Below are 13,536 nucleotides of genomic sequence, written 5' to 3'. Positions count from 1 at the left end.
ATTTATTGTTGCTCTGGGAAATGTTGTAGGGAAATCCAATCATTTCAATAGGAATCCACGTTTTTGAGAGTTTCACGCGAGGGTGAAAAATTCCCTATTCCTGCAAAAATTCCTGCAGATTTTGCTCAAATTCAAATTAAAATTCAACGTGCTGACCAACAACGCTTGCTTTGAAAGTGACTTCTCTGAGCAGTGCTTCGTATGCTATTGACAATGGACCTTGGACTGCTCCCATGAAACTCTGCTAATATGACTGTACTCTTAAAGTGTACATCTAATAGTAAACGTAAACCAAGCATTTAACCCACATCAGTTCAAAATATATGGTGTCACATTGCCTTTGTCAGAGTAAATGCTATCTAATCATTCTTTGCTTTAAAAACACAGATTCAAAATGCATTTGGTGCATGCAGCTTTATAGGATAACAGGCTACCAAAAAAAAACTATACATATACATGTTACATATACTTCTTGTGCTTTATCAACACAGTGAGAGATCATAGTCATAAAATCAGAGACACTTCCATCAAAAAATGATCATGCGAGACGTGTTCCGATTGTATTCAGAGCATGCTAGAATCCACCAGACTGAACACAAGCGCATATATCAGTCATACAAGCTGTCACTTGCTTTGAAGCTGTTATGGATTAATGCCTCCCCATCTGCATTTCTATACCTGACGCAGATATATGAAAATACAATATGCAGATGCATGTGTCTCGCTGACTGTCATTTGGACTTTCAGTTGTGCGGAAATAGATGGAAGGAACAGAAGACGACAGAGTGACACAGGAAGCAAAGAAAAGAAATAATCTAAGCATGAGACACTGCGGATGCTCCACAGAAATGTAGTAAAAAGATGAAATACCGATTATGCTATTTCGCACACCTACTTTACAAAGCTTTGATCAGCACTATGAAGTGAAATGCAGATAATTCAAGAACAAGTAATTCTAGTTTTAGATAAAATTAAGGCTGGTCTGCGCTGGCCTTGCCGACTTCTCTTTTATAATGTGAGACACACATTACCGAGGGCAATTAATTTTATCTTCTTTTCTCCGTCTCCATACTCATGCAGCCTTGCAAAATCCACCTCCGTATCTTTCCTCTGATTCTGTATGTAAAGTCCCTATCAGTGACTTGAAGCATAAGAGCAGAGGTTTCTGGGAAGACAAAGGTTAATGAAGCAGCAGATGAGGTGGCTGGAGAGATGCTTAGAAAGTGCGGTGGAGAATCTTTGAGTCCCGCCGTGCAGCGATACGTCGCCTCTGATAGAATATTAATGAAATTAGGAACATGTTTCAGCTCCATCTTAAACTAATTGGATTGTCTCACTCCCGTAAATCCTGACTATAACGAGGTCGGTCATGAATGCCTATTTTTATTTTTTTGTAACTGCTAACCTGACTTGGATAAATGGTCTTCTGAGCATAGAATTCAGATTCCTTTTTTAGGAATGTGCCTACGTATAGATAGAAACCATAAAGATGGAAGAGGAGAATGAGTCAAAGCATGTTGTAGGCCAGACTTAAACATGTGACGCTTTTGCACCACTGCACAAATACAGAAACCAATGTGCCAAAGGCCTAGCAAGGAACTTAGCTTTTTATTACAATGATCAAAAATAAAATCAAATAAAAACATTTAAATAAATAAATAAAAACAAATGAGACAAAAATAACCATTTATCTTCTCTTTAGTTTATGAATTTACATACAAAGTTTCTGCAAATGCAAACTGGATGAATAATTATGATACATCTCTCAATATTGTTTTTCTATATTTTATATCTCATCCTCACTGTTGAGCCAATACTGCAGTCTTCTTTCTTTTTTTCCATACAACACAGCTGTGTTCACTACAGAACAAATGCCACATAAATCATACTTGTGCCATTTAGTCATAAAAAACTATTATTTTATCATGGATATTTAAAAATAAATGACAGCAGTAATATGTTTGCCGATATTGTCTATAAAAAGAATTCTATTGAGGAAATGCATTGCTGCTTGATTTAGATGGCAATATTCATATTGGCAAACTATGTTCCAAATGTGATCATCTATTTAAGTCGATGTTTCTCACATTCTCTCAGTGTGGGGTTGTGCTCCCTAGGAGGATTCTCAGTGAACAACTACTTAAATTTAAATCTGTTCCTCATAAAGACTTCAAAAAGTATAGCATATTAGTCATACTCCGTACTTTTACAATACTTTTATGTCCTTTTTTAGCTTTTCAGTTTCAATCACTACATCTTTCATTTTCCTAATTTTTCTTTTGGATTCTACAAAAAAATAACAATAATATGGGTTTGGAATAATATGAAAGTGAAAAAGATGTCTCTTTCAAAGTAGATTCACAGAATGAAAGAACAAATTAAAAACATACATTGAAAATTTGCTATTTTTTCAAATCCAAGTTTGCAAAAAAAAGAAAGAAAAAAAAAGCATTGTAGGCTTACTGACATCTGTATGTGTGTGTGATTTTACTTTCACAATATGAAAGTAGACATATGAAATATTTTAATGAAAAGTGTGTTTGTTTTTGTGTAAAATAAATATGTTTTTGTTATTCCAGTTAAAGTGATAAAGCCAAAAGAAAGAAAAAAGTGGTTATTTTTTACAGTAATTTTCCAGTTTAGCAATATTTAACAACTTGTGAACACTTTTGTCAATATGTATGTAAAATTGTATCCCCATTTTTAGCTAGCATCACCTATGTAAACATACAAACTAAAAATACAAACAAACAGTTTACCTAATTTAAGTGTTTGTATTCTTATTTTATCATCATATATGTTTACATAGCTGATGCTAGCTAAAAATGGGGATAAAATTGATAGTATGTGTATGTATGTATGTACGTATATATATATATATATATATATATATATATATATATATATATATATATATACACACACACACACACACACACACATATATACATATTAAACTCATAATATTGGTTTGTTTAATGACCTGTTAAATCCAACAATGCACAGCAAACATTTTTTTTTTCTTTTCCTCTAAAAAGAAAAAAAAATAATAGTAAGAAGGGTGCCATAAGAAAACACAGTACCAGAGAAGGTTAATGCTATTATAACATTATTGACCAGTAGAGGACAGTTAATCTATGCTTACTGAATTTGTGATCAGATGAAAATGAAGTCTCGTTAAAACAATGTGTACATAAGCTTGCACAGTCACATATACAGTCCTTATTTAAGCACACACACACACAAAATGCAGCAGCACACACGCACTTTCTTCTGATGACTAAACATCATTAAAACAAAACTGTAAACCATGCTGTTTTGCCTTACAGTGCTTACGCTTATGTTTTCAGCGCACACAAATCTCTGCAACAGTCTTTGTAGGTGTATACAGGTGGGCCGCATTTCCCCTCGCATCCAGCAGAGGAATGACTGAACGCTAAGTTGTTTTTCCTCAGTTGCTGATGCCGAATCTGCTCCCTGAACTCAGAGCTGTGTTGCTGGGTTTTTTTGCTCTTATTAGAGATGCAGGGGGTGAACCCATCCATATTGCCTTATTAACCAAGGCTATTGTTTGCTCAAAGGAGAACTGACCAACTAGGGATAAATGCTGTGTCAGGTCCCAGGTGAGTGCTCAAGGTGTTCACAAAACATCCAAGGTTGCCTTGGGAGACGGGTGCTGGGATAACTCAGGCAGGTTATAGTGTGTGTATGTGTTTGGGAGGGGGGTAGTTTGAAGTGCTTTTCAATCACTCAATATATTTTCACTCCCTTTTTCTTAAATATGAAAATTTTGTTATCATTTATTCACCCGCGTATAATTTGCAGACCTATATGGCTTACTTTTTGATGCAGAAAAAAAAAAAAAAAAAAAAAAAAATGAAAAGGGAGGGTAACAAAAAAGAAAAAAGAAAAAAAAAAGTGTTTTTCTGTGTGAATTTTTATTTTTAAATTATATTTAATTTTTTTAATTAAGCAGAATTCACTAAGTAACAACATTGGTTACTTTTAAAAGTAACTTTCCCCAACACTGGATGTAATCTACAGAACGTTTTCTTGAATCAGTGTACGAATATATATATATATATAAATAAATTTGTGCACTGATTCATATATATGTGTTGATTTTTTTTGCACACAAATATGGAGGCAAATGTGAGCTTGCAGACTAAATAATTGGAGTACTCCAGCATACATCACCAGAACACCCAGTTATGATATTTTGATAAATACTGTAAATGAATGAAACATGCATGGATGAATAGTTAACAATAAGATATATAACATGCATTTAGAAAACAGATTTTCTAAATGCATTTTCATTTCAGACATGGAAAATGCAAATGTAAAACTGCTGACTGCTCCTTACAGAAAAAGCACATCCCATTTTAATGTAAATGAAAAGCACTTGCCACATAAACATCAGGTCACAACACTGAAGAATAACCTCCATCTAATGGCTCAATGTAAGCACAGTTTACTGCTGTTGCTGAAGGTCAGGACGATTAAAAACACAAAGAAAATCAGATAAATGTTAAAAATCTTTCTCAGGAGGCACAGTCTTGTGCTCTGACTGAAAGATTGTGCTGATGGCTCAGTTTTAGGGCTCGTCTTTGAGGAAGCGGATGGCACTCGTGGGGTTGCCAGGCTACAGGAGAAACTGATTATAACTCAAGCATTCCAGCACTTGCATGGAATCCCTTGAAAACTATATAAAAAAAAACTTACAGTATGTAGAAAAAAACTTACAGTATGTAGAAAAAAACTTACAGTATGTAGAAAAAAACTTACAGTATGTAGTACTGTAAGTCGTTAACTTACAGTACTACATACTGCACTCTTAAAAACAGGTTCTTTATTGGCATCTATGCTTCCATGTCTTTAACATCCATGACAATATTTTCAATAACTGCTCACGAAAGATTATTTAGGGGAACCACAATGGTTCTTCTATAGCATTTCTGACAAACAGCCTTATAGAAGCTTTGTTTTTAAGAGTGTAGAAATTTACAAAACTGTAAATTATCAATTAACAATAAGAGATATTGCATAATGGAAAATGTCCTCCTTTCATAACGTAGAAACAAATGTCAAAGCAGAAAGACAGCATTAATCTTTCATGTGGGAATGCTTTAACTCAGACACAAGATTTTTGTCTATAATGTACTTTCAAAGTTTTTCATCTCTTATTCTCTTTGTATGCCCACATCCTTTCATTCTCTCCCTCTACATGAAAACATGAGTACAATTCTTACCCCAAAAAGATCAACCCGTTATCTGGCAATTATCTTTCCAAAGACACATACGCGAGCGTAAGAGCTTGTCGACGGGGTAAGGGGGGTAAAGCCAAACCGAGGGTGAACCAGGGAGCTGGTCAGGCAAGCCGAGCCTAATTAAAGCTTTGGGAAGAGAAAGGTCAGAGAGGCAGTGACTTCCACCGACAAGGGAAAATGTGAAGTCTTCATATGAGAATGAGAAATGTCAGATGCGGGCCTGAGCAAACCAAGTAAAGGTCTCATGTGTGATTGAGAGTCTGCCAAAGAGGCGAGCTAACAAGCGATGATTTGAGGCACGAGGAAGGGAATGCAGACGAGACGGGGTAATTTAACACATTTGGGCCGAAAACATGGCGCAGAGTGACCACTCATAATAATTTGATGTTCTGGGAATCAGCTGAACATGTTAAAGCAATCTAAAGACATGTTGACAAAACAATTACATTCTAGCATGATTAAAAAGAGTAGTTCCAGACTTCCATTGTCTGGACCAAAAACAAACAAAAAACAGAAGATGATAATATATAATATACTGTAATATAATAAATTACATAATTCTATATATTACTGATATGTTTTTTGGTTGTACTTGTACAATATGCTCATAAAATAATACAATATATACATAATCAATATACATAAAAAACACAACATATTCAAAATGTTATTATTCTAAATTAAATATAATATGATGTTGTTCTTCAATATTCCCTGACATGCAATTGTTTTCTCCACATTATTATTATTATTATTATTGTTGTTGTTGTTGTTATTATAATACGTCAAGTCAATTTTATATTCATACAACTTTTCACAATTTCACACATTGTTTCAATATAATATAATATTTCTTCTATTATTTCTTCTATATGCCACTGATATGTTGTACTTGTACATTATGCTCATATATAATAATACAATATATACATAATTCATATACATATTAAATAATATATTATTTGAAATCTTATTATTCTAAATTAAATATAACATGTTTTTTTCTTCAATATTTCCTGACATGCAAAAAAAGTTTTTCCCCCTCAATGTTGTTATTATTATTATTATTACTACTAGTAGTAGTAGTAGTATAACAAGTCAAGTCAATTTTATATGCAACGCAACAACACAACACAACATAATATAAAATATTTATTTTTTATTTATATTTGTATGGCCAAGAATATAAGCAGACAAATACAAATTGTGCATGCATGAGAGCATTAATCAAAACATTGCATTACCACCACTGTGTGGGCCAATGTATCCAATAATAGTTTGAACTAAGATTAAATGAAGCTGTCCTAAAAATGTTATGCTCATTACTGAGGATACATGGAGATTATACTCATTAATAACAGAAATAATGATTAATTCTTAAACAAAGGAAACCTTTTCCCAAAGTTGATCGTTTTGTCTTTTTTATGCAAGAGTATGGCTACTCTCGCTCTCTCTCTCTGTTTTAATCACCTCTCTGTTCTCTCTCTACTCATTGCAGGCTTTTTGAAATTATGCCTGAGGGCTAACAGATGTTCATCTTTATTTCTTTCTCAGTTAGGCCGTTTGCTTCCGCCCCATCAGTGAGTGTTTCCCCTGCAGAGCTCATTCCATCAGAACTGCCCACACCACCTCAGAAACTGACTGAAAATCTCACCCATTAAGACTAGCTTCTTACGCTTTCTCTTTATCGGCACACAAAACTGCTACAGCTTCAGTTCTCGCAAAGTGAATCATGAATTAAAGATAGATCTGAATTTTAGAGCCGCTGTATGTGTCTCGTTTCACAAAGGTTGCTAGTTTCTTCAAGCCTTTACAGTATTTACCCAATTTATGATGAAAAAGTTGTGTTGCTATGCTAAGAGACAGTCTTGTTATATCAGAAAACAACACACAACTACATCCTTTAAAAATAAAGGCTCCAAAAGGAGGTTTTCAAAGCAATGCCATAGAACCATCATTTTGGTTCCTTCTTAAATTGTGAAGAACATTCTGATAATCTAAACAACCTTTTGTGGAATGGAAAGATTCTACATGGAACTACAGATGTTAATGCCATAGAACAATGCTATCATTCATTAATGCCATCTAAGCAATGCCATAGAACCATCATTTTGGTTCCTTCTTATACTATGAAGACTGTTCTAATAATCTAAAGAACCTTTCGTGGAATGGAAAGTTTCCATGGATGTCCTACATGGAACCACGGATGCTAATAAGCATAATTTTTAAGAGTATACTGTATAATTTCACTCATTTCACGCCTAACCTAAAAGCTTAGAGGAAATCCTACACAAATGATCTAAATCTCAACCTCGCTTTAGTGACGTTAACTGCCTTAGCCATCAGCTATCGTCGTTTATCATGAGGTCACTATCAGCCCTTCATTCCCAGTAGGCCGTGTGTGTGGTGTACTCCTGACAAGTGGGTGTTTGATGTGGATGTTTTACTTTTTAAAAATGTGCCTTTTTGTGAGAGGTGAAACATGAAAATGCATGAGATGTCCTCAGGGATGGAGTGTAAACTCTGTTTACCTGCTAATTATTGTAATTTCATACCCATAAAGCACGGATGGTGTTAAACGTTGTATGCTGGTAAACTTCAAGTGGGGTTCATATGACTAAGTGAAATAGAGTTTTTTGCAGGCCAACAGAGAGCCATTAAACAGAAAAAAATAAATAAAAATCTGTTGAAAATTCGCTTTGTAAAAAGACAGTTCACTCGCTCTTATCTGAATGAAAGGTACCTTGTGATAACAATTACAGGCTGGGGCACTAGAGGAGAACAGACTGTCAAAACATTTTTACATTTCATTATTTAATATTGGGTTTTCATCTCTGTATGTGTATGACTTTGTGTAGGTAGGTTTTGCTATCCTCGTGAGATAGTAATTTTGTATTCGCAGAAGGAAAGCAAAACTAATCAAATCACACTGAAAGGGCATTTCCACAAGGAAAAGATTCATTAAGATTCATTAAGATGTGCATTTAATCACTCATTCAGCATTTAGCTTATATTAAAGAAATGTAAAATGCAAATTCTGTCATAATTTACCCATGCCATGTTTATCATACCTAAACCTCTAGGTCTTTTTCTTCTGCACAAAAGAAGTCATTTTTAACAATGTACTGCACGATTAATGGTGACTGGAGTTTGTGAGTTTCAAAAAGGACACAAAAGCACCATAAAGGATCATAAAAGTGTGATATATTACAAAGCTCATCGTTCTGAGAAATGAGGCCTGCTCTGATTAGCCAGCTATCCAGTGCGTTGTGATTGGCCGAATACTTCAAGCGTGAAACAGCAATGTTATGCTCCTTACCGTATTGTGATGTGGTGTCCAAATAAAGTACTTTCGCTTTCACAACGAAACACAGCGTCTCCAGGACATGGCGCCGGCGGCTGCAACAATACTACAGCGAGAATGAAAGTTCTGTCTTCTTTCTTTGCGTATTGAACGGTGTTTTGCAAATCTTCCCATACATTGACGTAGACGTGGGGCGTGTTTAAACGAGGCGTTTAAGGAGGGCGTGGTCGAGTCTTAACTTTTATAAAGAATATCTCTTTGGTTTTAAGACTTTAGTCTTTTCAACTTCAGGGATCTTACAGTATCTATGCACAAACAGCTTGTAACACTCCAAAGAGAAAGGAAAACTTGAAATCACATCATTTGACCCCTTTAAATTATTAATTTGATACAATGCACTTATTATGTACATACATGTTTTTACAGTGTACTTATATTTTTAAAAATGCCTGCATGTAATTAGATCTGTAATTAATTTCTATAATTACATACATAATTACACTGTTGACCCATTCCTTACACCTTGACCCATCTTTAAACCTAGCTATCGCACCAAATCTGTCCCTAACCTTACCTGTATCCCACCCCAATAACAGCACAAGTGTTTTGCAATACAATATGAACACAATAAGTACATTGTACTTATTTTTTCGATGTAAATACATAGTAGTTAAGCCCACCTGATTTTATGATATCAAACTTACTGTAAATAAACAGTTTACTAGCATGATACATGTACATTTAGCACACAGTATGGATGGACGTTGTCTTCAGTAAGGACTTATATTAATAGGATTGTGTTTTTACACACATTTAATCCAGTGAAGCTTAGCCTGTAAAGAAATCACTCGTCTTGAGTTATCGCCTTAAGATACAGTCACATCAATCAAGAATCTGCATCCAGGTGATGAGCCACGGTTTAATCTGGGCTAAATATAATATTGTATAACAAAAAGGGGCTGAATGATATTGGAGGTTAAGTAATCAGATGTGGAGCTTGTGGTTTTGGTGGCAAAATGTCATGTGGATAATTTGTTCAAGGCAGTGGGAGGGAAAAAGCAAGCAGACATTTAAATGAGAAAAATGAGCAACGCCAGCAATGCTTTGTAGTGAATATGAAAATTACTCAAGATGAAATTGCTATTATATTCTGTCCTGAAATAGCCAGTGCTCTATGGGAGAATGATTTTATTTTATTATACATTTCACAAAGAAATTTGTCAGTGTGGAAAATTTGAGTGGCTTTTAGGAGTGCATTACATGGTGTGACAAATTGAATTTGGGGCATCAACAAATACCGAACTATGCCAAAATCTGTTCCGGGGGAGGGGGGGAGGGTGTTCCTGCAAATTTATTATTTTGCAAGTCATACAGTCCTATAGCACAGATTATATGAAGTCAGAGTGTAATGAGATGGAGAAAATGAATTCACCCTGTAAAACGGACTGTCATATTAGGCTAAAATATTTCTCTAAAATCATTAAAGGATGGTGGATAATTAGACTAGTGAGGTAAGAGCCAAACCACCATGCAACAGTCTTGAACATTGAGTGCCACGGGGAAAAGGTAAATGCGCGCAGCAGAAAGTGCAACCACAGCAGATTGTAGACAGCGGAGAGGAAAGTGAAACGGCGGTACTGCCAAAATCCTGCAAGAGAAGCGGTCACCTACGGGTGGGAGACTGTCAGTGAGAGGGAACACAAAAAACAATACTGAATGAATTAAAGTGGTCATTTCTGTATTTAGGATACTGTGTCATACTTTGCGGTTTGCAGAGTGAAGATTTAAAAGAATTGGATCACATCCATTGAATATTTTTTATCAGCCAGAATATATTTATTTTGCCTTGTTGCTAAAATATGCTTAGGCAGCATTTGAAGATGGGTTTATAATATACTGACCAGCAAAATAATGGCATTTATTTGAAATATATACATTTTGTAACTTTTAATGAATTTAATGTGTACTTGCTTAATAATAATTATAACAATATTAATAACTTTTTCAGCAAATCTCATTTCTACATTAAAATGTTGCTGAAATTGATTTATATTAGTTTTCAGTTTCATTTAATTTATTTTAGTTTATTTAATTACACTTTAATTATAACTTAACTAAAATATTTTGTCTAATTAATTGTTATATTTATGTTTGCCTTAATATACAGTATTAGAGAATTACTAAAAATATTATATTCAATGTATTACTATAACATAAAAACTAATTCACTTTTTAAGTCACATTGGAGCCATATTCTATTATTCACACATTTCCATTAGGAAGATCTTTCTACCATTCTATCAATATAAAGTGACTATACATTCTATATAGTATCCTATACTTACTATATATTTCCAAATGAATAATCACTCCCTGCTGTGTTCTCTATGTTGAATATGTTCCAGTGCATCATCGAAAACACTATCAACTAGCATTAATGGGTTAATAAAGCTCTACTGTCCACTCCACAGTATATTCATTATGGCTCTTTGTGATGTGCTGCATTGACCAGCCCTGCTTCAATTCAGCATTCACATTCAAGCATAATCACTGCTTGTTTTATATAACTATCCATCCCACATTACGTTGACATAAAAGCAGAAAAATGGATGTTGAAAATTCTATTAGACTCAAAGCTGTTATTATGTTTACAGTAGAGTCCTTAATTACGACCCAGACCTAGTTTTATGAAAATGGAGCTGGAAAATGAAGCACTTAGGAGTACAAGAGGAAGGGGCATCTCCTGTGGGTTCGTCTCTCCCCCTCTGGTGTACAAGTTTGCTACTTTGCTGGAGAAAATGATGCCATTCAGAGTGGATGAACAATACAGTATATTGTTGAGCAGATGTTGATGATTTGTGCATGTGTTGGTGGTAGAGATGCCATCTAGACACAATGTAATTAAATCTGCCGCTTCAGAACTGCTGGGAAATATGAATCCCTATAAGCACCCACAACTGTAAGCAAAACAGAATTGATCTGTTAGAAAAACATCCCAAATTATTACATTATGATTGAGTGCCACGATTGCCACAGTTCCTGCATCTTAACTGAATAGCGAAGGGATCAAGACTGAGCAGCAGTGCTGGGGAGTAATTAGCCAAAAGCAGCAACATAACTAAATCCACTTCGCTACATTTGAACTGGCATGTTTTAAGACAAGGCACTATAGGAAAAATGTAAAATAAAAAAAAAGTTTATTATTATTATAATTATTATTTATTTATTTCAGAAATTATTCATTTTGAAATTTTGGCTTTTTTTGTCTCCATACGCCCAAAATACACATACATTTTTATCTATTTGTGTCTGTAAATTTAATTTACAATACATATTTAAAAAATTTGTTTTCACAAAATGACTTTTTTTTTCTTCTGCACTGAGCCAGAAATCTGTGCAGCACATACACCTAACTTTACAGATTTATTCTGAAGGATTTTACATAATGGTTTATAATTTGCATTATTTATATTACATTTTATTCCTAAACATGCAAAATAAAATAAAATTAAATTAAATTAAATTAAATCAAATAAAATTAAATCAAATTAAATTAAATTTGAACCTACACTGAAAAAAATGCTGTAGAAACAATGTTCAGTTAGAAACAGTATCTTCCACAAATAAAGAAATGGTATGTAACACATTGAAATAAATATTTTTTGATGAAGAATGAAATAATATTTTCTTGTAAAGCATACTTCACAATCCCACATTTTTTATTTTTTTTATTGCTTGTTCTGATGTCTGTTCTGAAAATGTAAAATTTGGGCATATTTATATTTGAGCATATTACATAATGCTTCATATTATGTAACCAAAAGTGTGAAAAAACACAACATCCCCAAAACAGGTTGTGCATAAAGGTTGTGTCTTCTTTCTAATACGTAGCTTCGGGAAATCTAGATTCATTTTAGTGAATTGGTTTGTTCATATGGTTCATTTGATTGAACTAAATTCCATAAGAAAAAAAAAAAAAAGATTCACTGATTCAAATCCCTGCTCAGACATTCTGCTCTGCATTTTAAATCTGCTTTATTATAGCAAACTACTTAGTTAAATGCTGTCTATTAAATGTGTTCCAAATTTAAATTGATTGTCCATTTCGTGGGGAAGTCGTGGCCTAATGGTTAGAGAGTCGGACTTGTAATCCAAAGTCCCCGGCCGGCAGGAATTGTAGGTGGGGGGAGTGAATGTCCAGCGCTCTCTCCACCCTCAATACCATGACTGAGGTGCCCTTGAGCAAGGCACCGAACCCCCAACTGCTCCCCGGGCGCTGCAGCATAAAATGGCTGCCCACTGCTCCGGGTGTGTGTTCACGGTGTGTGTGTGTGTGTGTGTTCACTGCTGTGTGTGTGCACGTTGGATGGGTTAAATGCAGAGCACGAATTCCGAGTATGGGTCACCATACTTGGCTGAATGTCACTTCACCTAAGGTGAAAATATCAGCAAATTTAAAAGATTGTGCATATAAAACATGGGAAATAAATAATATATAATAAATGAATGTTTCTTTAAACGGTTTCATTTATTAGAAATAGATCTTCATCCCGAATGACTAGAAAAAAAAAATCCATAATCAAATGAGCCAGAAATAAAATAGAAGTCTGATTATTAAGTTTAAACAAAGTATATGACCAGATGTACTTAGATTTCCATAAAATTCACAAACTTCAGCTTACAGAACATTGACTAGCATGTAGCTTAGCACATCTTAGTGTTAACTTCTGGAGGCGTGTTCCATCTTCATTACAGCCCATAATTAATTGACTAATAGTGACAATTAAGTAGTAAACGACTCCTCTTGATAAAGAAAAGAGTAAAGGAGAAGAAATAGAAGTTTAAAAAAGGAGGACAGAGAAAGATAGCTTACACTGTCGAAGCAAACTCCCATGCCTCAAGCCATAAATACAAGCCTTCTTGTCATGCCTTTGATTAAAACACTAGCAATTTATGAATCTC

At 34.4% G+C, this 13,536-nt stretch overlaps 1 protein-coding gene across 1 annotated transcript in view; it reads right to left on the bottom strand.

Annotated features, from left to right (window-relative positions):
* LOC306872575 (VPS10 domain-containing receptor SorCS1-like) overlaps positions 1 to 13,536 on the bottom strand; it is a gene marked incomplete at both ends in the record, with an annotated part of 176,784 nt that overhangs the window by 57,402 nt on the left and 105,846 nt on the right. The gene's annotated exons all lie outside the window — the stretch shown is intronic.

This window comes from Barbus barbus (assembly GCF_936440315.1).
Source record: "Barbus barbus genome assembly, chromosome: 7".
NCBI classification, from domain to species: Eukaryota; Metazoa; Chordata; class Actinopteri; order Cypriniformes; family Cyprinidae; genus Barbus; species Barbus barbus.
The sequence above is the reverse complement of the archived record's forward strand: the minus strand, read 5'-3'. Positions and strand labels throughout refer to the sequence as shown.